Raw genomic sequence first — 24,509 nt, 5'->3', positions numbered from 1 at the left:
ACCACAAACTCAAGTGACCAAGACCTGGCCCCACTGAGCGAGAGAATTGCATCTCAGACCCCGCTGAGAACACACGCAGGAGGAAGACCCACTGTGACTGGGAGGGGCTCGGTAATGAGCCCCCGGGCTTCCTTTGTGCTGGCTGGGCCTTTCCCTGGGCCGGGTCAGCTGCAGCACTAAATATTTACCATAGGCCCCTGAGGGCAGGGCACCCTGGGCAGCCAGAGATGGCGTTTTTCTCTAAGGAACTGACAGCCTGGATGACGATGAAGTTTGACAGTGATTGTGCACAGGCTGTAGGGTCCCTGAGTCCTGAGAACCGTGGTGGGTAGGGCAAGGAAGGCCAGGGGAGGGCTGAACTGTGCCTTCCAGCCGTGGCCTGGCGCTTCCTTGGCGATTCTTCAAGCAGGAGTTGGACTTCAAGGACAGGCTGTGTCCTTGATTCATAAGACCTGGCACGTAGTACGCGTTCAGTAAGTGATTATCAAATGACTGTAAGGGCAGGTGATGAGGAGGCAGCTCAGAGTCTCAGTGTTTGTGGTTAAGAGCAGGGTGCCTGGAGACAGACTGCCTCTTCCGGTAGCTGTGAGTCCTCAGGCAGTTGCTGACCTCTCTGTGCTGAGTCTCCTCATTGGTAAAATGATAGGGTAACTGTGAGGGTTGGGTGAATGGATTCATGTCAAGCTGCTTGACCCTGTGCCAGTACATAGTAAGTGCTCAATAAATATTAGCTTTATTCTTTACTAGATATGGGACATGACCCCAGATTAAGTTTCTATGTTAGGATAGGAAATACCAGTGTGGGCCAGAGGACAGAGCCCTGGCCTGGGAGTTAGAAGCCCTGGGTTAGCTGGAGAGAACTCCGTTTTTCCTGCTCGCCCTCTGATGGGCCACTGTGGCCCTGCCATTGGTCCAAAGGCAAGGTCTGCTCAGCCATTGATTACTAGCTGGGGGCCCCAGAGGGAGTGGTTTGACCTCTCAGGACTTCCTTGTTCTCTGTGAGTGGAGAACCAGTGTGAGCTTCCTTCCTTTGCAGAAATGGTATTGAAAACATGAAAATCACTAGTACAAGAGGAAAATGCTGTTGATACAGATGGAAAATGATCTAAGACTCGAGCTTGGGTAGCACAGTCCTCATAGTCAATGTCAGTGCCCCATCCCTTTCCTAGTAGGTCTGTCTGTATCCTTGGCTGGGAGACAGATTCTCAGAACGATGCTTCACTTTGTAAAAAGGCACCACTTCCCAGGATCTGTAGTGCATTGCAAATAAAAATTGCATTTGCCTGAAACATTTGTTGGGGTTACATGTCTTTCGTAAATAGTAGACCTGGGGCTCCAGAATGACCTTGCTCAGGGGCCTACCTTTTGCCTAGCCTGCCCATCACACCATGGGAATCATAGTGTAAGCCAAAATTGTTTATGGGACAAGCACAACCCCTGTGCCTACAGGGTGTTAAACCATGCCCTTTAGACCAGTCTCCTTCTTCCTGTGTACCCCCCTAACATCTGCTAACTTACCCCAGCTTCACTCCTCACTTCAGTGGGAAGAGGACAGGGATGAGGGGATATTTCAAAGGCAGGGCAGTTTCAAAGGCAAAGCAATCAGAGGAAAGAGGTTCCGACTTCTGGCTCCATTAGTCATTTAACATCTCTTAACATCTCTTAGCTCCTGTTCCACATCTATTCAGATGAGTTGATTCAGCTGGGTCAGGGATGGCAAGTAGATTTCCTCTTCTCCCAACTCCAAACAATTGATCATGGCTGCCAGGGGCCCTGTGTTGAGAAAGAGTCTAAGGAGCATCCAAGAAATAGTGTGCTACAATGGATTAATGATGGCTGCTGAGAAGCGAAAAGGAAGACTGTGGTATACAGGCCACTTTTCGCATCACTAGACAAAGCCATTTGTAAGAGCCCTTCCTGCCCCCACACTTCATGGCTTTATATCAGCAGTCTTGTTTTCCATGAGAGGGGCAAAGCCTCATTAATCTGGGCCACTTTAAGACCAACCATAGTGAGTGAAAACTCTTATTAATCTGAGGGTGTCTGCTGCATACAGGTGAGCCTCATGACCTTTCAGTACATGGAGTTAACTCAGCCCAAATAACTGGTGCTAGGGCAGAGCCACAGTGATCAATCTCAGCAAGTCTGGCCATATGGCTGAGCGCACCTGACCTGTACTTCTGGGATACTTACTCTGTGTGCTTAGGAAGGATATCGCCAAAACTCTAACAAAAGTGGGGTGTTTTTTGAGGCAGAAAATCATTCAGTGGGCAGTCTTGCTTCCACTATTTCAAATTTGAAAGACTTGGCTGTACTAGCTGAAATTAAGCTGTTTTTCCAGAATTATATGCACAATATGAGAAACATATTCCAGAACTAGGTTTCCCCTGAGTTTCCCAATCTGTAAAATGGGGAAACAGTACACCCCATAGGGCCATACAGGAGAGCAAATGAGATAAAATGTTGGAAAAGACCTAGCAGGCCATCTTGCTCCCAAAAGATGGCAAAGAATGCTATTTCTTCTCTCCCTAAGCTACATCCCATCTATAGTCACCCTGAACGCATAGTTTTCCTCCTACAATAGTTTCAAGAAAATGATGTCATGGACAGATTTTTTGTAATAGTATCGTAATTTCAAAATGATTCCTGTTAGTCTTTCAAAGGCTTTTCGTTTTTATTCCTGATCATTCTTCAATGGCAAAGATCCACTTAAACCTTCAACTTGAGTTACTCTCCTCTGTCTTCTGGGTGGAATGGCTGATGTTCCAAGAGTCCTCACAGGCATGCACATGCAAGCTTTGGTTACAGCTTTCTGTAGAGGAGACTGAACCCCACAGTGACCAGACCATGGCCACATCTTCCCTTCAGCTCAGCAAGTGTGAACACCCAAAGACCATTCCCTCTATAGGAAGAAGGCAGCAGAGGTGGTCTAATGCCGAATCTATACCAAGTGATCTAAGTGTGAGCATGCCCAAGGGTGGATTTTACTTGTCAGATATGGGTGAGAGGTTTAAAATGGAACTCCACTTTCAGCTTGAGTCCCTGAGCATCTTCAAGAGAAAGATTAAGTTCCCATTTGAAAATAAACAAGACCAATTAAATTTATGTGAAGAGGAGAGGAGCCGCACCCCTGGTCACAGAAGCCAAGGCTGGGGAGAGGGGGCTTCCCAGGTGAGCTCATTAGGACCCCTTAATTATTGGCCGAGAACAGGGACACTGAGGGGGAGGACAGGCAGGGCCTGCCCTTTATCCCAGCCACCTGGAACATCTGCCCACAGTCCTCTCTGGCCCCTGGCCCGGACAACCTCACACTTGCCTTTCATCCTTTCTGCTGAGGCCTGGAGCAGAATGGCCCTGCAGCCCATGCCCTGCTCCCTGCCTGAGAAGCTGCCTTTCGCCCTGCCCCAGGAGAGGCATCCTGCTCTTCCATGGGCAGGGGAAAAGAGGAAGGGATCCCCGTCTTGCCTTCCCATTCTCCCACCAAGGCTCCACTCCTTGGTGTGGTGACCCTGTTGTGGGTTCCTCTCCTCATCCTGTGCAGCCTGAGACTTATGGCTCCTGAGGATGGGACTGGAGGCTATGGGGCCAGGGGGAGACCTTGAGGTTAGAGGGCATGACCAACATAGGCTCACCTGGGGAGCTGTCACCTGGAGGCCGGGGCAGCAGGAATGTCACATTAATTGAAACTCAGAACAAGTTCTGCAGCTTCCTCTGAGGCCTTGTCCCCTCCCTGGGCTGCATGGATCTTCCAGTCTGTATCACCCAGCGTGAGGCAGTATTGCCGAGTGGTTAAGACTGTGCACCCTGGAGCTGTACTGGCTCAGAATCCAGTCCACCTTTGCTAGGCCGGTGATCTTGCCCAAGTTATATAACGTCTCTGTGCCTCAGTTTTCTCATCTGTAAAATGGGCCACCTCATAGGGTGGTTATGATGACTACCAAGTTTATGGACTGTGTGTAAACAGTGCCTGGCACAGAGTAAAGGTGTTAGTAAAACAAAATCAGTAAGCAAATAAGAACATAAATCAGTGTGTCATGTGATCACCTGATGGCTATCAGCAAGGCTAAGCTTCCTATCCACAGAAGCAAAGTCCTTCACTCTGCCTGCGGGCTCAGGGACACTCCTAGCTAGATCTGAAGGCTGGGCAGAGGTGCAGAGGGAGAGGAAACCCAGGACATTTGGAGGGTATGGAAGTCTGGTGTTGCTGGAAAGGGGGAACACATAGCAGTTGAGATGGGCAGGCTCAGTCGAATCAAAGGGTAGGGTCCTCAAATGCCGTGCTCAAGATTAGACTTCGGAGGAAGCAATGAGCAGCTTTCAGAAGTTTAAGCCAAATGATCAGTGTGATGCAATCTTAAGTTTAGAAACATGACATGGTCACAGAGCTGCTAATGGGCTGCAGATGAGAGACTGCAAGGTGGCAGTCAAGAAGCAGCTGGAGAGGGTGGCCCTGGACTGAGGGCACAGCCGTCTAAACTGAGGTGGTCGGAACAGGGGTGAAGCGAGGGGAGTCGCCCCAGTGCACCGACTCAGAGAACCACTGGACTTGAACATGGCAAGTGAGAAAGGAGGAGTCAGGAGTGAGCCCCAGGCTCCTGCCTTGGGAATCTGAGAGAGTGATGCTATTGAGCGTGGTAGGGAACAGATAGAGAAAACACAATGAATGGTGCAGAAGACCTGGGGAATATCGTGTTTGACACACCTATGGGATGCCCACGGACTGGGAGGCAGTGTAGAGCAGTAGTTAGGCAGGTAGTCTTGCATTCATACCCTGGCTCAGCCACCTTCTGCCTGTGAGGCCTTGGAGAGGTCATTTAACTTTCCTGGACCTCACTTTCTTCATCTACATAATGGGGATTTTGCAGTTACCACCTGCCTGAGAGAGTTGTTCAGAGCAGTACATGTAAAGTGTTTAGAACTATGCATGGCACAAAAGGAGTGCCCAAAATGTGTGACTTTACATTATATTAGTATCGGTATTGATACTACTTTTAGGATTAGTGTTTGTATCATCATCCTAGTGGAAATGTCCACCATGGGCCTGGAACACAGAAGCAAGCTCAGGACAGAATGGATTAATCCAGGAGTCATCTTATATAGGTCAATGGTCATCACCCTGATGGGTGTGTTCCTGGTGGAGGAAGAGATGAGCATCAGCTGTGTTCTTTTCAAATTGGGTCACCCTCCTCGACTGTGGTTTGGCCCCCACCCACCCCTGCTGTCCTGTGAAGAAAATCAGTGTGGGCAGCATCACTGTTACCAAAGGGCCTGTGCCACATCCCTCAGGCCTACTGGGGAAGAATGAAGATGGACGGAAAGCTGATGAGGTTGATGGGTGAGGCCATGGGGCAGTTGTGTTCTCTCTCAAGGACAGCTCAGAACCAGAGAACAGGACCCTGGGACACCATCATGAGGCAGGGCCAGAAGAAACAGCTCAATCAGAAAACAAGCTACAATCATCTCAGGTGCCACTAGTATGAAATTCACTCATCCCCAGCAGACTAGACAGAGAGACCCGTCACAGGCATTTGCCAGGGGCAAGTTCAGATCACACTCCTGTTCAGTAGCAAGTGAGGGGCTCTTTACTCCTGGCTCCAGTAACAGGAGTAGGTTCAGTGTATCTGAGCTAACCAGGAGAACTGGAGAGAGAAGGGAGAAGGGGCATCCCACCCTTTCCCTACTGTCCATCTAAAGCTCTGCCCTTAGTGACTGCCAGAAATCCCACTCGATGCCATTTCAGAGCCCAAAGTTCATTGACCAAGGAGATAACCCCAGAAACTAGCAGGTAACAATACTTAAGCAGGTATAATACTTTGATTATATTAGTCAGATTTTTGGTTACAAGGCAGAGATCTAATTCAAATTGACGTAAAGGTAATACAAAAAAGCCTTTCGTGTAATTGAAAAGTCTGAGCTGGTCTGGCTTTCAGCCCAGCTGAATCTAAACAATGTCAGCAGGTGTCATTTTTCTCCAGCTTTCAAGTCGACTTTCTTCCCTCCACTGAACTCAGCACCTTCCTGCAGTAACCGCCACAGAAAGAGGGCTTTGCATCCGTGGTCATCCTAGCAAATGTCCAGGAATCGAGAAGTTCAGGTCACATGTCCTTCCCTAAGCCAGGGGGTCCTGGCTGAGCAGCTCTGTGAACTCACAGAGAAGGCCTTGTCCTCCAGCCTGTGCGGGATGCTGTCTCAGCTTCAGGTACTCCCAAATCTGGTGACGCCTCTCATTTCTATCGCCAACAGTATATTAGCTTCCTGCTGCTGCTGTAATAGTCACTTAGTGGCTCAAACTACAAAAATTTACCAACTTACAGTTCTGGAGACCAGAAGTCTGAAATGGATCTCACTGGGCTAAAATCAGGTTGTTAACAAGATGCACTCCTCTGTGGTCACTCTAAGGAAGAATCTATGACTTGTCTTTTCCAGCTTCTAGAGGCCTCCAGAATTCCGAAGCTCAAGGCCCTTTGCCATCTTCAAAGCCAGCAGTGGCTGATTGGGTTTCTCTCACACTGCACCACTCTGACACTGACTCTTCTGCCTTCAACTCTGTCTTCCATCTTCAACGGACTCTTGTGATTACATTGTGCCTACCCAGATACTCCAGGATAATCTCATTATTTTAAGGTCAGCTGATTAGCAACCTTAATTCCCCCATGCCATTTAAAGTAATATATTACAGGATCTGGTGACCAGGGCAGGGGCATCTTGGGGAACTGTTATTCTGCCTGCCACAGTGATTGTTCTAATCATCAATTCTAATGCTTATCTAGCACTTCCCAAGTCCAAGACCATTTGGTGAGTCCCCTATGTGCCTTTAACTCATTGCACCCTCATGATCCCCCAGAGGGGAGGCACAGCAAGTGTCTGCATTTTACCACTGAGGAAAGTGAGGCACTGAAAAGTTCCTCATTCCCAAGGTCACAGACATAGTAACAGTAGAGTTGGGGATGGATTGCAGGTCTGTTAGACCCCAAAGTCTGGCTCTCCACCAGGTCACCTGGTGGAGGATGTCAGGTATCTTAGAATAGTAGAAAACAGAGATTTTCTCCAACAGTAGTGGAGGTAGCTGGGGTGGTGGCAAAGTTCTCTGGTGCCAGACCACCTGGCTCCCTCTGTCCCTCGCTAGCTGTGTGACCTCGGCCAGCTCACCCCACATCTCTCTGCTCACTTTCCTAAACTATAAAATGAGCATTGCAAGACTACAGTGAATTGCCAAGGCTGGTTTATTTTGGTTTTTAAGGTAATACAAGTGTTTTTTTTTTATGTAGCTTCAACCCACTTTTAATGGGAGAGAAACATGTATCTCCTTTCACTTTGCTTTTCCTTCTTCTTCCATTTCCTTGTAAAGCAGCACGGCAAGGACCAGCCACCTGTGCCTATCTCTGAGCAGCCTGTAAACTAAGAATGGTTTCATATTTTTAAAGCATTATTTTTAAAAAAAAGAAAAAGAGTATGTGGCAGAGACTGTATGTGACCCAGCAAGCCTGAAATATTTACTCTTTGGCCCCTTCCAGAAAAAGTGTGGCAACCTCAGAAAAAAACAGGGGCAGCAGAGTCCCCCAGATCCGGGTCGGTTCCTGCACCAGATGCTCAGGACCCAGTTAGACCTTCAGTGCCAGCAGCACAGCCCGGCTGCCCTCCTCGGTGGCTGTCCTGATGCTTGGGGCAGCAGCAGTGCCTGGGAGAGCAGCAGTGCCTGGTGGTAGTGACCAGAATTATTGAGCATTTACTCTGGGTGAGGACTGTGGCAAAAGTGTCATCTCCTTCCAGCCCCTCAACACCCCTTGAGGTGTGCACAGTTGCACGCTGTATGACGGGGAAACAGAAGCCGCTTGCGGGAGCAGGTCACTCACTCCTGACTACACAGTGAGGGGAGATGGAGCTGGGATTTGAACCCAGGTAGTCTGAGTCTACGCTCCTCTGCTTTTCTCCCTATTGCCTTGAGCTCTCCTTTCAAACAAAGAAATATATGGTCGTGCCTCCCCCCGTTTACTTTCCTGACTTCTTTTCCCCAGTTTTCTGGCAAAATTCCTTTCCACCATAAAAGGGAAACTGGAAAATGGAAGAGATGTTAGAAACAGCTCTGATCAGAGGATCTAAAATTTTGGTTCCGGCGTCCATCCATCCATCTATCTGTCTATCTGTCCTTCCATCCCTCCATTCAGCAAACATAGCACAGCACCAGGAACTCAAGAGAGCCTACGTCTTTAATGGGGACAACTGGGACAGACCCCAAGCCCCTGGGTTCTCCACAGCCATTGTTACAGGGAGGTGCACAGGGAAGCTCATTAAATAGCACCAAGCACCTGATTAATATGCTGCAGTTCAGGCAGCACCAGATGATTTCAGCAGCCCTCCCCCCCACCCGTTTCCATGACGACATTATTTTAACAAACAGCTCCTTAATATTTAATGAAAATTATGCTCCTGACAGGCAAGCAGAAGAGCAACCGCACCACAAAGGACATAGAGGGGCCTCTGAGGACATTTTTGCATGAAGCCATCAGTTTCCCCTGATCCCTGTATGCCATTCGTTGCCAGAAAATGCCAGTGTCCTGGGGCTGTGAGCCAGTGAGATGCCAGGCCTCCATACACACAGCAGTTGAGAGTTGTCACTTCCTTAATGCAGAATGTCACATCGGCTCTGAGAGTATGGGGTAGCGTGGTAGCATTCTTAAATGCTTCTTTGTCCACCAATCTACCAATATCACCCTTGCTTACCTTGCTGAGAGCCTTGTTTGCTTCTTGGGTCTTGAATCAAGCTGGGTGGTGAGCCGGCTGTGGGAGTCCAGAGCGTGTGTGCACTTTGAGGAGCACATTTCCTCTTTGAGGCACCATCTGGTCCCGTGCCATCGATTCAGTTGACAAGCAGTTGCCAGGATCGAGGGACCCAGTCCTCTGCCCTCGAGGGGGTTGATATTGCAAGGGAAAAGAACAGGGGACACAGAGTGTTCTAGGGCAACCTCCACCTCTACGATGGTCTGTGAAGTGCTGAGCCCTGGGAGGAGACAAACCGATTACACATTCCAGAGCCCCAGTGAGAAAGATGGTGACGAGCTATAATAAAGCCAGCAGAGCGCTATCACGGTTAGCTCTCTTCTGAGGGCTCTTGGGTAAGTTACTCAACCTCTCTGTGCCTCCGTTTTTTCATCCATAAATTGGAGGTAATAACTATATGACAATCTAACTGGTATCATGAGGTTTAAAAAATGAAATGAACATATAAAAAGCACTAAACCAGTTCTTTAAATGCTTCAAACAGTGGGCACATGGTATGTACTGAATAACTGCTAGCTGGGATTCCAGGTTCCCATGGTACCATGCACACAGTTACAATAATAGCTAACATATAAGGACTTACTGTGCTGCAGGCACTGTGCTAAGTGTTGGAATTGTACTGTCTCATTTTATCTTCACCAACCAGCCTGAGAGATAGCAATTCTTGTTACTAGGATCCTCTCCTTGCAGGTGAGAGTACTGAGGCTCAGAGGTGGGGGAACTTGCCGGTGGTTGGAAGGCTGGTCAGAGGGCATTTGGATCCAGGTCGTCTGCATATAGCTACCCAACAAAACGCTAAGTGCATTCGCACAAGGAGAGCACAAGTGGTACTGGGAACAGAGGTGACTCGCTGGCTGGCTCGGGGAGGGCATCTCGGGGAAGTGGCGGTAGATGCCCCAGAGGCTCATGGGTCTTCCTGCATAGAGGATGGATTTGAAGATGGAGGAGCAGTTCTGAGGAGGGTGACTCTCAGGGCTTAGAGAAGCTATGTTTGGAGGAGAACCAGTATGGTTGACTATTCAAAAAGCAGATTCTTGGCATTGAGTGGAGGCTCATCTTAACTAAATGCAACCTATTTATTTAAAATATACCTTGAACTTTTATGTGAAACAAGTGGGTTGGGAAAGGAGGCATGGGACATAAGGGGAGAGCAAAGCTTTTAGAATTTTCCATCTTCTTCTATCAGCATTTAATTGGAGTAATATAAGAATATGTATATGAAGTGTATATGTGTATGGAAAAGGAAAACATTTTTTGCCAAAAGCAAAGAAAGAGCAAGAGAAAGGAAGGCTTAGACTGTGCAGCAAATTAATACCAAAGTCATATAATACTACATATTTTAATATATATATATGTATATCAGCTACTTATTGCTATAATAATGCTTCATAACAAACAACCACCTGGCTCACAGGTGAACAAGAAGCATTTATTTAGCTCACAACCGCAGCCTGTCTGGGTTGGTTTCACTCATGAACCTGAGGTCAGTAAAGTGGCTCTTTGCGGTTGCCTGGACGCTTGCTGGTCTAAGATGGCCTCAGCTGAGTTGACAAAGCTCCCCACGTGGTTAATCCTCCTGTAGTCTTGCCCAGGCCTATTCTCACCGTAGTGGCAGAGGAGCAAGGGTACAGGCAGAAACTGCCAGTGCTTCCCCAGCCCTGGCTGGCAGCCCATCGGCTAACAAACATCCATTTGGCCAAAGCAGGGTTACATGTCAAAAAGCATGGATACAGGGAGGGGCACAGAATCAGGACTGTCATTGCAACCAAAAACATGTTTCCCAAATCCACTGGATGAAACCAGTAAGCCATTTGTGAGGAGGGACTCCTCCAAGAAAAACTTGGAATAGTCATATAATTTCCTTGGTCCAGGAGCCCCAAGGTGAACTGGACCACCTGGGAGTCCTCCAGGCATGGCATTAAGTCAGCATCGGTGTCTTCATATCACACCTGATCCCCGACCCAAAGCATCTGCAATGACAAGAAAACCCATCCCTCGAGGAATGGAGACCAGCACCCCCAGTAGCACTAGTCTGGGTGCACTGTGTGTCCTAAGTGCTCCCTGCAGAACAGGGTCAGCACAGCCCTGAGAACTCAAGGGGAGCCTCCCAGCAGAGCTGGGTACCCCCGGTTTGCCCTAAAGGCAATCCACCTAGAAATTTAAGTCAGATAAGAGAAGTGTCTGTCAAAGAAATTTTTCTTATTCCACATCATTTTTTTCATAGTAGCCCAATACCTTGAGTTCTTTTTATACTTGATACTTCCATGACAAAAAGGATTGGCATTATTCCCATTTCACAAATGAGGAAACTGAGGCCCAAAGAGCTGAAGTGACTTCCTCAGAGTGGCAAAGCCAGATGTGTAACCCAGTCCTATCTCTCTCCACACCACCACCGATCTCCAAATCAACCCTAAAACCTGTGTTCAAATTCTAGTTCCGCCTCCTGCAGACATGTGACCTTGGATATGTCAATTGCCCTCTCTGAGCCTCTGGAGAGAATCTTATCTCCCTGATAGGGTTGTTGGGAGAATTTTAAATTGCCAAGAGTCTTGAGTACTGCCCTGCAGCTGGAAATGTTCCTAGCATGCTCATTTAATCCTCAAAACCACAGTGAGAGAGTTGTTATCCCATTTTTATAGATAGGAAGCTGAGGCTCAGTGACAACGTGTGACCTGCCAGAGGACCCACTGTGGTGGCACTGGGACTTGGCCACAGGCTGTCTGCCTCCAGAGCCTGTGCACTTCTGCTTCCCATGTAAAAATTAAGCAAGAACACCATAAATACTAGTGTCATTGTCCCTTTGGAACTTTGAGAAGTACATAGAGGTGTATATGCCACAAAAGAAGCAAAGATGAACCCTTGCCACCACTCTAAAAAGCAGCTAAAACAAATTCTTCCCAAGCCTCTGGTCCTTTCAGACAATAGGGACATCATGTTAAAGAACCCCTATGCTCATACCCCAAGAAACAACAGCACAAAATACCCTACCAAAGTCTGAGTTCACTGGCTCAGAGGGCAGGGGCGTCATCTCAGTCCTAACACTGGATTAACACTAAATGACTGACATGCCCAGATTCCTCTGATTCAGATGACGTTATCTCCCCCAGTTCATTTGCTGGGCACGTGAGCATTGCTAAAAGGATCCGTGCGTGAGCACCCCAGGCCTCTCTCCCCTTAGTCAAACCATCATGTATCTATAAAGCTTTCCAAGCGCTAGGGCGCCAGAGCCTTCTAACTCCATCAGAGCAGGGATGGGTGGCTGTGTCTTACAGCTGTAAAAAACCTAAGGCTGAAGCAGTTAAATTTTGGCTGCCAGCCTCTGGTGGAGACAAAACAAGTTGAGACTGGAATCTTGGGTCCGTCCATCATTTACCAGCTGTGTGACCTTGGGCAAGTTACTTTACTTCTCTATGCCTTTGTTCTCTCCTCTGTAAAATGGGGATAATAGTGTTTACCTCCTGAAGTTGTTAATGAAAATTAAACAGTTAGTCCATGTTGTGTGCTTACTATAGTACCTGGAACAAACCTAGGAAGCACATGGTAAGTAGTACCTATTGCCATGACTATGTGTATTTTTGATTAATCATAAATAGAGATGAAGCAGAGTTTGATCAATGTAGCTTGTGGACAAAATTTTATGGGGCATGGGGATGGAATCATAATAGACATCCTGTGTGATGAAAATATTTAGGAGTCTGCCGGGATACACAACCTGCCCGAGGTCGCCCTGCTGGTGAGAGGCCACGTGGAAACTAGACGCCAACTTCCCTGACCTGAAAATCTAGACCCTTTCTTCTTTGCCAGGCTGCCCCACTCTCCTGAGAGGCATCTTCTATCCCATCCCTAAGTTGCCCGTTCCACCACTCCATAATTCTCACTACTGCAAAGTGCCTGCATTCATGTATCCAATGGAAAACTCCCCATCTCCCTAAACTGCCAGCCAGGAAATTTAATGGAGCTGTGAACACAGATTTGCATTAACCATGCAAAAAGGATACAGTTTGTATCTGAGAACACTTAATTAAGCACTAGGTTTAATTAATTTAAATCAATCTCCCTCCCTGCTCCTATACCCCCCTTGAAAAAGAGGGCTGTTTAAAGTGTAGTCCTTAACTGGAAGGTCTGATTTTTGCAGTTTCTAATCAGCCTCAAAATTACTAGCTTGTTGTCTTAATCTGCCCATGAAATATCAGCCTTCCCTGTGTGATTAATCTTTCCTTTCTTTGGCCACATTTCAGATGTAGACAAACGCTGCACTGTGGCTTATCATGTTGTGATTATGGCTCCCTGAAAGGAATGAATGGGCACAACAGCCTTTTCTTGCATAATTCTTCAAACACCCACACCCACACACCCCTCTTTTTATTTTTAATTCCAAAGCCAGAGGATGAGCTTTGCCCTTTTGCAACCACTGTGACTATGGGCCTTTGCCTCTACTCTCAAGAATCTTCATTAATTATTTTAATGTTCTCTCTTCCTTTCTCTAAAGAAAAGTGACCCACCCCCAAATTGTGAAATAATGACATACACACAACTGGACCTTGGGTTCCTAGAAGTTTTCCCTTCCCCACCCAATGTCCACAGGGACAGCTGGGATGCCTGCCTCTTCCGACGCCTACTTCTGCCGCCCTGGCCCAGGCCCATCACCTTCCCCTGGACCGAGGTGGTCTCCCCATTTACAGTCTTGCTGCTTATAACCCGTCCTTCACACCTCAGCTTGAGTCGCTTCTACCTTTATAGAGGCTAAGGCAAAGGGCCTAATGCTTTATGAGGAGACAGGGTGGGGATGGTGGCAGGTGTGCAGTCCCAGGCAGCTGCCAGAGTGAGGGGAAAGGGAAGGGGGAGAGAAAGCAATGCCACAGATGCACTGTTCAGCTGACCTGTCACTCCAGGAGAGACTCTAGCCAGTTGCGGCATTACATGGGATGTCTTCAGAATGGCAATATGGAAGACAGTCAGCTATGCTCTAATGTAACACATGTTCCCCAAATCCACCACACTATGCAATAAAAATCACATGGCTTATGGGAACAATGAGTTAGGGACACAATACTCAACAACTTGTTCATGTCAAATAAAGAAATAACAATAAAAGCAGGAGCACAGTTTTACAATTTCATGCATATTAAACGTAATTTAGAAATAGACAAACACTGCAATAAACATATCACTTTGTGCCTGGGGAGAAGATCTGCTTACTTAAGGAACTGGGCTTCAGGAGGGTTACAAGTTGTGGACTGTTGTAAAGTGTCAGAGGAGGATGAAACTGGATGGAAGTTGTGACACCAGGTGTGGACAGGGATGGCTCAAACACATGAGGTAAACTGAGGTAGCTGGCACACATCTGAGGTATCTGCATTTTGTATATAGCTGTGGCTCAGTTCAGCTGGATAAAGGTGTCTATTCACCTGCTATTCCTCATGGATGAAATCAGGTACCAGCAAATGTGAAACCCATGGTATATTCAATCGTGTTGGAATAAAATTGCATTTTCAAAACAGGCATTCTTGCAGACCTCACAGGACTGTGTCTTGGAGGAGTCCATCAGGGGTAGAAGAATAAGGAATCTCTTCGTTAGCTCCTTCGTCAGGTCCCCAACGAGGACCAACTCTCTGTGCTCAGGCACTGACCTGGCCTGTCTGGGCAACCAGTGGAAAAGCCAGAGTCCTTGGGACTGGTCAGGTGGAACCTGAGCACAAAAGCTGCAGCAACTCCATATGGAGGGGGCATTGTTGACCACACTGAACCTGGCCCTTGCATGAGGGGAAGAGGAGACAGAAAACTGGGGGAATCTGGAGCAACTGGTGCAAACCCAAGGGCCAAGCAAATCCTACAGGTCTAGGAGGCATCTATGCCAGGCCCAACACCTGCTCTTCCCTGGTCGTTATCTGTCTGACCTTTGGCTCTGCATATTTTGACTTTTGACTTAGAAGACACCTCTTTGGAGTAGAGGCAAGAATCATAGACAAAATAGCAGCAACCCTGCAAAGCTCAAAACAAAAAATGGGAATTCACTGGGCTGGGAGTGACGTGATTGGATTTAGATTTTTTGAGTATTTTCCTGAAGCAGTGTGGAAACTTTTTGTTAGAGACAAAAGTGAAAGCAGGAGAGCAGGCAGCTTGCACCAGGGTTATAAGAGTGGGGCTGATGGGAGGTGGTCAGATTCAGGACATATTTTGGAGAAAGAGCCAGTAAGAGTTGCCAATGGATGACTTGGGGTACAAAGAAGCTCAGATTGTTGCCTGTCATAACTCCACGAAAAAGTCACAGGATTGCGGTCCGGAGACAGGCCTGACTCCTGTTTAGTATGATATTTGGCAAGTCGGTGGAAGCTTAAAATCATCAAGATGTTGAATTTGTCATCTCTAGAGGCCAGTCTGCATAGTGACAGTGTTTGGCTGTGATCAAAGCAAACACACCCAACGAGAATGAAATGCAGGGCACCAATGGGAGGTGGAGGGCACTCCTCGCCACCTAGTAGAGCAAGGGCCCCCGCCTGGAGTGTGGGGTGTTCTGTTGGAGGTTTGGGCTGACATGGAAGGTTCCCATCATAACAGCACTGGCAATATCAAAATATTTACACCAGTGATTCTCAGCAGCGGGAGGGGTGAAGGGTTAGTTTTCTCCCCCAGGGGACATTTGGCAATGTCTAGAGACATTTTTGGTTGTCACAACTGGAGGCAGGGTTGTCTGCTGGCATTTTAACATGCTTCTAAATGTCCTATGGTGCACACGACAGCCCCCCTCGACAAAGAGTTGGCTGGTTCCAAAATGTCAATAGTGCCAAGGTTGAAAACCCACGATCATATCGTAAACATCAACACTGGGGGAAATGGTTAACCCTTTCCAGGCCTGTGGCAAAATGCCATGGTCTGGAGCTCTGGCTGTATGGTCTGTGGGCCCTGCTGATATCCACACCTGATACAGGGCTTTCTTGTTCTGTATATTTGGAAGGCATTGATGAAGAGTTGAATACACATATATTTAGAACACACATAGCATTTCCAAAAGGCTGCCAATGCATGGGGAAAAAATTTTTTTAATTAAAATGCACAAAAATGACATTAAAAGTTAAGAAATACAAGCCCAAAACTGGAAACAGCCAAGATGCCCTTCAGTAGGCAAATGGATAAACAAACCGTGGTACATCCACACAATGGAGTGTTATTCAGTCATAAAAAGAAATGAGCTGTCAGGCCAAGAAAAGACTTGGAGGAAGCTTGAGTGCATACTGGTCAGGGAGAGAAGCCAGCAGAAGTGGTTACATACTGAGTGTTTGCAGCTCTGTCACATTCTGACGGCAGAACGACAGAGACAGTAAAAAGATCAGTGGTTGCCAGGGGCTGGTGAGAGAGGGGGATGAATACATAGGCGGAGCACGGAGGATCTTCACGGCAGTGAAACCGTCTGTGCGATTCTGTAATGGTGGGACCCTGTCCAGACGCAAAGAGGAGCCGCACGGAGAGTGAACCCTAGGTAAACTGTGAACTTCACTTACTCAATTCGTTTGTATCCATATTGGTTCCTCACTCGTAACAAATGTACCACACCAGTGCAAGGTTTTAATAATAGGAGAGCCTGGAGGAAGGGCAGGGAAGGAGGAATGATCTGGAAGGAAAGCCTGCGTTTTCTGCACATTTTTTCTGGACACCTAAAACTGCTCTAAAAATTAACCTGTTGATTTTTTTAAAGTTAAGCAATATTGTGTAATAGAATTAACAAAATTATTATAATTATCATAAGAGCTAACACTTATTGAGTGCTTCCACAGAGGCAAACACCTAATAGAAAGTCACTGTCATCCTTGTCGGCCAGGATGTAACAGAAGAACTGGGGAGAAAGAACAGCTCCCACTTTAAGAGCATTTACTCAGTTCCAAGCAAGTAAAATGTTGAGCCTTATATATTTAGACCCCACCACCATCCCAGAAGGAACTTCCTGTTGATCATCTTCATTTTATAAGACAAAGAAATGAAGACTCAGAGAGATTAAGTTGCATGGCCAGGGTCACAGAGCATCACAGGCAGGATTTGAACCAGATCTGATTGACTGCTGGGCCCACGTACCTAACACTGTGCTCTGCCATTGTGCACACATGTGTGAGCGTGAGTGTGTGTTGACATGGAGAGAGATGGGGGTGACTGGTGAATGTGAGTGGATAGAAGGGAGGAGGAAGAAAAGCATCGAAAAATGAAATACACAAATGCAGACAAAAGAGAGAAGGAAGAAAATGGGAAACAGGAAGTGGCAGGAGGAGGCAGAGGAAGGGGGTGAGGAGCCGTGTCTCTTGGAGCGTCCTGGACAGAGGGAAGGTTTTCCCAGAGTCCCCATCCCTCTCTCCTGCCCTGCCCCGCCTCTGGGTCTCTTCCGGTGTGGGTTATCACCCCCTACCCTGCCTGCCCGCCAGGGCTCACCACGGGAGAGTGCAGGAGTCACCCAGGTGGACCGTGTTTCCCTTGGGGCCCAGCCAGCCTGAGAGCTGCATCTGAAGCCAGCCTCCTGTCCTGGGTGGTCCTGGAGAGCTTCTCTAGGCCAACATTGTACAGAAGGTTCCAGGCCAGCAGTAGGAGCCCCGCCCCTTCTCTAGGGGCACTCTCTTTTCAAAAGGGAATATGAGGACCAGCAACAGCCAGCCCATCCTTAAATGGGACAAGCAGCTCATAATCCCAGAGAGCTGCCACTAGTCCAGCAGCTAGTGCCTGCTGTGCTCAGACTCCACACACAGAAAAAAGCATCTGTCTCCTTCAGAAGGTACTAGAATAAATTGTCCTATGCTACCCAGTTCCCTGAGTGCTTCTGATCAGGGTGCTCCGGACCAAACCAGGAAACAAAGATCCAGCTGTCCCATCTGGCATTTTCATGTTCTTCGTAACATGATGTCATGCATGGAAAGGAAGGTCCTCTTTCCATTTAGCCACTTTCTTGATTCTACCTCATCACCTGTTTATCCATTATAGTATCTTGACCCCCATCCTCCACCCGCTCACAGAGGGACCCACATGAGGATCTGGATTTTGCCCTGGTCATTTCTGTTCCCCTCTGTGTCTGGTACAGTGCCTGACACAGAACATATATTCAAGAAATGTTTGAATAACAGTCTCAACTGACCATAGTCAGAAAACTAAAAGATGCCTTATTCTGTCCATTCCAGGTTTCCGTATGGCCTCTTAATTCTCCTGTTGTTTTTCAATCAACAGGATTGATTTCCCTTGTCCCTCTCCCCAGGGTCATCGCAAATGAACTGTATTAAATTGCAATTAATGTTGACATTTGTCTCCCTCTTGTTCTGTCCCTTTCTTTAAATGGGGCACACAGGTGGTGGCAAATTGAAGAGCCAATAGTAATCACATCACAGGGGAGGTGTGAGCGCTGGCAAGGGTATTTGCAATTAAATTAGGTGGAGAAACTCACTTTCCGAGGGAGGGACCCCAAGGGAGAGAAGCCTGCTGCAGGGGAACTGGCCTCTCTCAGAGGCACCGCAGGAGTTGCTGCGGTTTAGCTCTGGAAGAGGGTGTGGCCCCCGGGATTATTTCCAGCATAATTGGTTTTGCATGGCTCAAGTTTTAGCCATCAGTTTCTAGAAGCCCTTTTACAATTGGCCATCATAAGCACATCCGTGTGCTCTCGTCCTATAGCATCTTCGCTGCATTTTCTGTTGTTTCATTGTTGCTGTCCCTAGCACCTAGACTCCTAAAGCTCAGGTGTAGAACAGATATTTTCGCACTGGCTATGCTCAGGATGGGTTGCTGAGCTACACGGATACAAGGTGGGTGCCGTCCTTGACCTTTAGGCGCCCACAGTCTGGGGCACAGGCAATTTGTATATTGTGTGACAAACACCCTGGCCAAGAGAAGCGTAGAGAAGAGTATTCTGCCCTTGAACCATCAGAACCATCCTTAAAAATCTCCCATCAGATCGCAGGACTATCCCTAGTCCCCCGACCTGCCACGCCAGACCCTTCCCAACGAATAAGCTTTATTAAGAGTTTCAATCAGCTCATTCTTAATTTTTTTCTCTTCTGCAATCAGCAATTCATCAGCCTGCAGTTCATTAGGATTACTATTGTTTGTAAGAGCACAGCTGGGCACTCAGTGTCTCAACCAGAGCTCCCTGCAGACAGGAGGGGCCGGTGGCAAGAGTAGAGGTGGAGAGTCCATCCTACGTGGTCCTGATGCCCCTCATTGGCAGAGGACTCAGGAGAGAGGCCGAAACACCCACTGGCCCAAATTCCACAGCCCTTCTCTTCTCCCTGGGCTGACTCTAGAACCTTTCTTCAGCTCCTGCTGTGGCTTTCTTTAAAGGTACACTTTTTATTAAAATGGATGAGCTCTCCTCATAAGAGGTCTTTTACTCCCTGCCCTCTTCTTTGGTTTCCTCTTGCATAAAATTGGCATAGCCAGATTTATTTTATGGGATTCTTGGGAGGATACAATAAGATAATGAATGTAAACACCTATGATGCAATGAAGGTAACTGGCATTTTTGAGCACTGGTTTCATATTTTATGCACTATGTATACAGTTTCTCACTTAATCCCTACAGAAACACTATGAAGTGATTTTTGTTTCTTCATTTATTCATTCTTCTAAAAAATATTTACTGAGCATCTGCTGTATGCCAGATAGTATGCAACATGCCAGGGATCCAGCCATGAACAGGCAAGTTCTCTGCTGACAAGGAACTTATGTTCTAGGAGCTGAATATATACTATTAATAGAACAAGGCTCAGGGTTATTAAGTCACTTGGCCAAGGTCACACAGCCGCCTGTCTGGCTCTGCTACCCTCGCTGCCTGCCTGGGTCTGAGCACAGTGCTGGGTACAGAGAGCTTTGTCAATGTCTGAAGATTCCCCCTGCCCTCACCCGGCTTTGCTCAGACTTGTTTACTTGTCATCTGGGAGAGGATGGTGCCTGGGGATTAGGAGAGAATGAGTGTGACCTCAGAGAAGTTATTTGACCCCTCTGGGCCTCAATTTTCTTTGGCTGGGAAATGGAGGTAAATATTAAGCTTAAGGTTTTGATGGACATCCAAACACAGTATATGGGAATGTGCTTTAAAAACTGTGATGTCCTGAGCCAGTGTGAGTTATTCCTTGGCACCCTGGTATGTGTGGTGCCTCGGGAGCCTGTTCAGCCCCTCCTGGGCACTGAAGCCTCTTCTAGATCATGAGAGGCAGTACGGTCTAGTGGTCATGACCATGGTTAAAATTCCAGCTCCCCACTTACTAGTTAGATGACCTCCAGCAAGTTACTAATCTCACTGTGCCTGTTTTGTCACCCATCAAATGGGAATAACGCCAACCTAGAGGAGAATTAAATAGTCCCTTTCCCATAGCAGTAACCCCCGTTTACTCAATGTCTCCCAGTACTGCAGCTTTGTTCTTTTCTTGAAGAGCTCAACAAAACCCTGAGATTTTTAAGACCTCACTGATGATTACATTTCTTGGTCTGAAAATCAAGTCTATTTGTTTTTGGAAAACATTGTGTCCCACTGTTTGGCTTTAGATTGATCCCTTCAGACTTAGAGTATTTTGGTGTGCCTGTTTGTTTTGGTTTTTTTAATGTGGTGTTTAGAAATTTAATAGAGCCGTTTCATTTCCGTTTAGTGAAGGGAACAGGCAACAGCAACAGGAAAATAGAAGTCCAGGTTCTCATCCCAGGACGTTGCCTCCCACGTGGAGTGATTTGTGTGTTTTCCTGACAAAGAACTCAGTCTGTTTTTCCTTTAAGCTGGTCAGTGGTGAAGCCTCTTCTCTCAACTGTGTGTAACCAAAAGCTGGAAGCATGGGCCAGGAGAGTGAGCAGTCTAGATGCAGGGACAAGTCCCTGTCCAGTGTGTCAAGGACAGCTTTGTTCTTACCAGATGCAGTGGCCCAGATCACTTGGAAGGCCATATTTTTGCTTTATGTAGGCCTCAATCAGTCTTGCTCAACGTGGAACCCCAAATTTGCAAGGAGAGATCACGACAGTCAGTCGTCTTCAAATGAATGTCACATTTGAGGCCCTTCAAAGGGAAATCAGCATAGCATACTCACTCGTTTGTCCACACTGTGAACGTGAGCCACTATTTGTCTCCATGTGTGGGACAGACCTTGCCCAGGTGCTTCTATATGTCATCACTAGTTTCTCCCAGAAACCCACGGTATAGATGAGGAAACTGAAGTCCAGAGTGGTGAAGTGACTAGCCCAAGGTCACGCTGCTATGAAGTCACTGAGCCGAGTCTTGCTTATTCCAAAACTCCCCTCATTCTGGTAAATCCACAGGGGTCAGCGGATTAGGAAACAGTGGGAAAATCCTCAGGGAAAGGTGGTGCTGGTGGTGCTGGTGGTAGTAGAAGAGGTGGTATTAACCATCAGTAGAAAATTGTTGCTGTTCATCGTGATAGTAGTGATGCTATTAACTATTCACTTTCAGAAAAGGATCTAAACAGATTCATATTCAACTGTATTTAAAACAAAAACAAAAACAGGAAGGCATGAAGTTTGCAGGCATGAATTCCCAATGTCAGAGGCAGGACTAAGCCTTGTGGAACTGCTTCTGGATTTTTTTCCTCCCTGCCCTCAGCATCACAAGCTTCACCCTGTAGGATTTTTTTGCTTCTAGTCCAAATAGGACCCAGTGACCCCCAATCTGTCCCACCTGCAGAAAAATAAGAGCAGGTAATACTTACTTAGCACTCTCTGTGCCAAGCATTGTTCTAAGCATTTACCTGTATTCACTCCTTAAAGTTTCACAAGAAGGCTGTGAGCCAATACCATGATCATAATCATTTCACGGACAAGGAGACTGAGGTTCAGAGAAGCTAGAAAACTTGCCAAGGTCACTCAGTGGGAATGGGGCTGCACCAGGATGTGTGCCCAACCAGGCCAGCCCCCGAGCTGCTCCCCACCCATCCCACCTTGAGCTCCCGCCCCAGCTCAGCAGAGCCCACTCCCAACCTTGGGCCGCCACTTGCAACAGGGATTTTGCATGGGCTTGTCCAAGACTCACTCTTGGACAATCTTCTCACAACTTTACAGAAGTCCTGGGTAACCAGGGTTCGGGGTTCAGTCAGTAGCCAAGGAACATCCATCCATCCGCAAGCATGCATTGAATCCCCACTAGCACCCACTTGGGGCCTGTTTTGTCCAGGTCCTCATCCCACGCATTCATGGAGTTCCAGGTTTCCTGAGGGCTGGAGCACATCTTTACATTTTTTTCTCTCCCTCCCCAGAGCTGGAGCCCCTGTAACTCCTCCATAGCCCGTCTGTCACGCAATGAAGTATTTCCTCTCCCTGACACAGATTTTAACTGATTCTTCCCCACTCCTGTGTGACGGCAGCAGGAATTGTCCTCAACACATGCAACCTTCTTGGCTCATAGTAGGTGTTCAGTAAATGCTGATTAGTGGTTGAAACTCATCCCTGGTATTGTCTTTCCAGTTTGAGCCAAACAGGGATGGTTTACAATGGTACAAAGAAAGAAGTACTTAAGTAACAAACCCTGTGAGGTGGCTACAGAAAGACGATATCGGTTTATGGCCTTGCTCAGAAACAGCCCCTTGAGTCCCAGATCTTCACCCCAAAGGGCAATGCCGTCATGGTGTTTTTGGTTTTGGTTTTTGGTTTTTGCTGCGTTCATCTTACCTGAGTCTGAGAACGTGACAGCTTAGCCACCTCCTAACGCAATTCCCCAGTCACAGCTCCCACCCCGCTTCCCAAGCTCCTGACTTACAGGGAAAATCAATGTGTTTCAAGTAGGAAACAACTAATACAGAGAGGTTTCACCTGAGGTGGAAATTATGCAGGCGGCTTGATGCAAATTGGAGGGAAAGACAAAAATAAAGTGGTGTTAGCTAATACAGGCACACTTGGAATTCTGAGCGGCTGCCTTCTTCACCACCACATTTGTAGCTAGGTGGGCTGTGCACAGAGTCCACTTAAAACTAACATTATGTCAAGTTAAGGCTTTTTTGGTAGAGGACATAAATGGAAAAGCAAACTGCAGTTTGTTCTTATTTTTAAAAGCAGAGACATGAAGATTTAATGTAGCCTTCAGTGTATCGTGGTTTTCCCTCTGTCCACCCCCCACCTAAGAGGTCAGGGGGAGGCCCTCTGGGAGCAGCAGGAGCATCATGGAAACCAGTTTCTGGCTGGAGTCACTTCTGCACCTCACACATGTGGGCTCCAGTTTCAGATGCTCAGTGACATTCAGAACGCATTGGTCCTTCACTGTGCTAGCGCTGGCTTAAGCTGGTTGTTTTCAAAGGTTCATAAAGGCCACCGTCAAGGAGGCCACAATGTCATAGTCAGGCGTGAGCCTTTGCCCACTCTATTCTTCCTCCTCCAGGAAGCAGAGGAATTGTCATCCATCCCTGAAAAGGAGGCTCTCAAACTCCAAATGAACAGCCATGCATGTCTGCCTTACGGAGCATGCAGGCACTGTTATTAGCATTCTCCTGGCCGACTGACTGCACTGCTGCCCACCTGCACTGCTGCCCGCCTGTACTGCATGCTGATTTTAAGTGGTGTGGGCAAATATTGTCGATTTTCCTGGTTATGTATCTATTCTTAGGAGTATTTAGAAAAAACAATAGCTGATCTAACCTGTGGTTTCATGGATGTTACTGCTTCAAATGATGCTAGAATTACAAAATAATTTTTTTAACTATTAAGAATAACACAGGTAATATTTATCTAGGGCATAACTCGCAACGTGTGGTCCAAATGACTGAAGTTGAAGCAACCGTGCTACAATGTGAGCGTTTTCAATTAACTTGTTTAAAACCACCATGCATGTGGTGTGTCCACCTGCCCCCACCCCTCTGCCCATCCTAGTTTGTCTCTCTTATTTCTTGGACAGTGGGGGAAAGAAAATATCAGTGTGCATTGGAATCTCCCCGGGGTGTTCTAAAAATATAGATCCTTCACACTGTCACCAAGAAAGCATGATTGGGGGGTTTGAGGCGAGGCGCTGGAATTTGCATTTTAATTAGCTTCCTAGTGGGTTTGTGGTAGGAGGTCCTAAGACCTTGCTTCTCAGAGCACCGTGCTCCCAGACAAAGATGGTTCTACTTTGGCACAGAAGACTAAGTTTCATTTTTTCCCCAGTGATCTATACCTGCTCTCTGGGAACAAAATCTCATAAAACCGAATTTAATTGTTGAGCGGTGCTTCCTCTTTGAAACCACTAGTGCACGCAGATTTGAGGGCTACTTGGCTAGTTGATCAGGATTTCTCAGCCTCAGCGCTGTGAACATTTTAGGCTGGCTAATGCTTTGTCGTGATGGATTATCCTTGCACTGTAAGGCTGGCCTCTACTCACTGGATAGTAGTCATGTACCTCACTATTGTGACAACCACAGACATTGCCAGATGTCCCCAAGGAGATCAAAGCATCCCCATTGAGAACCCCTGGGCTAAACTGGTAACTTTTTTCCCTTTGATAAGCCTTCCCTATCATGAGTCGCCTCAAGATGGTGGTAACAAGGGATTTGCTAACCTCCCACTGCTAGGACTGAGTTACTTGAAAATTCAGGTCCCCAGATGTGGAAAATAGGCTCCCACATATATTATTCATAGCTTTGTGTCCCTTGAATTTGTATTCTGCCCTCTTTTCAGGAGCCCTCAGGTCCAAGAATGTTTTATGAAGTGTGTGAAGCAGAATGAGTAGCCTATAGCCTGGTATAAACCTACTTTAGATCAGCTGTAAATACAAGGGCCCTCACAGAATCAAACTGTGGCTGAGACAA

At 47.2% G+C, this 24,509-nt stretch overlaps 1 protein-coding gene across 3 annotated transcripts in view; it reads left to right on the top strand.

Moving 5' to 3' along the window:
• The window catches only part of ZHX2 (zinc fingers and homeoboxes 2), a 139,316-nt gene that overhangs the window by 68,749 nt on the left and 46,058 nt on the right, over nucleotides 1-24,509 (top strand). The gene's annotated exons all lie outside the window — the stretch shown is intronic.

This window comes from Manis javanica, chromosome 2 (genome assembly GCF_040802235.1).
Source record: "Manis javanica isolate MJ-LG chromosome 2, MJ_LKY, whole genome shotgun sequence".
Taxonomy (NCBI): Eukaryota; Metazoa; Chordata; class Mammalia; order Pholidota; family Manidae; genus Manis; species Manis javanica.
The sequence above is the reverse complement of the archived record's forward strand: the minus strand, read 5'-3'. Positions and strand labels throughout refer to the sequence as shown.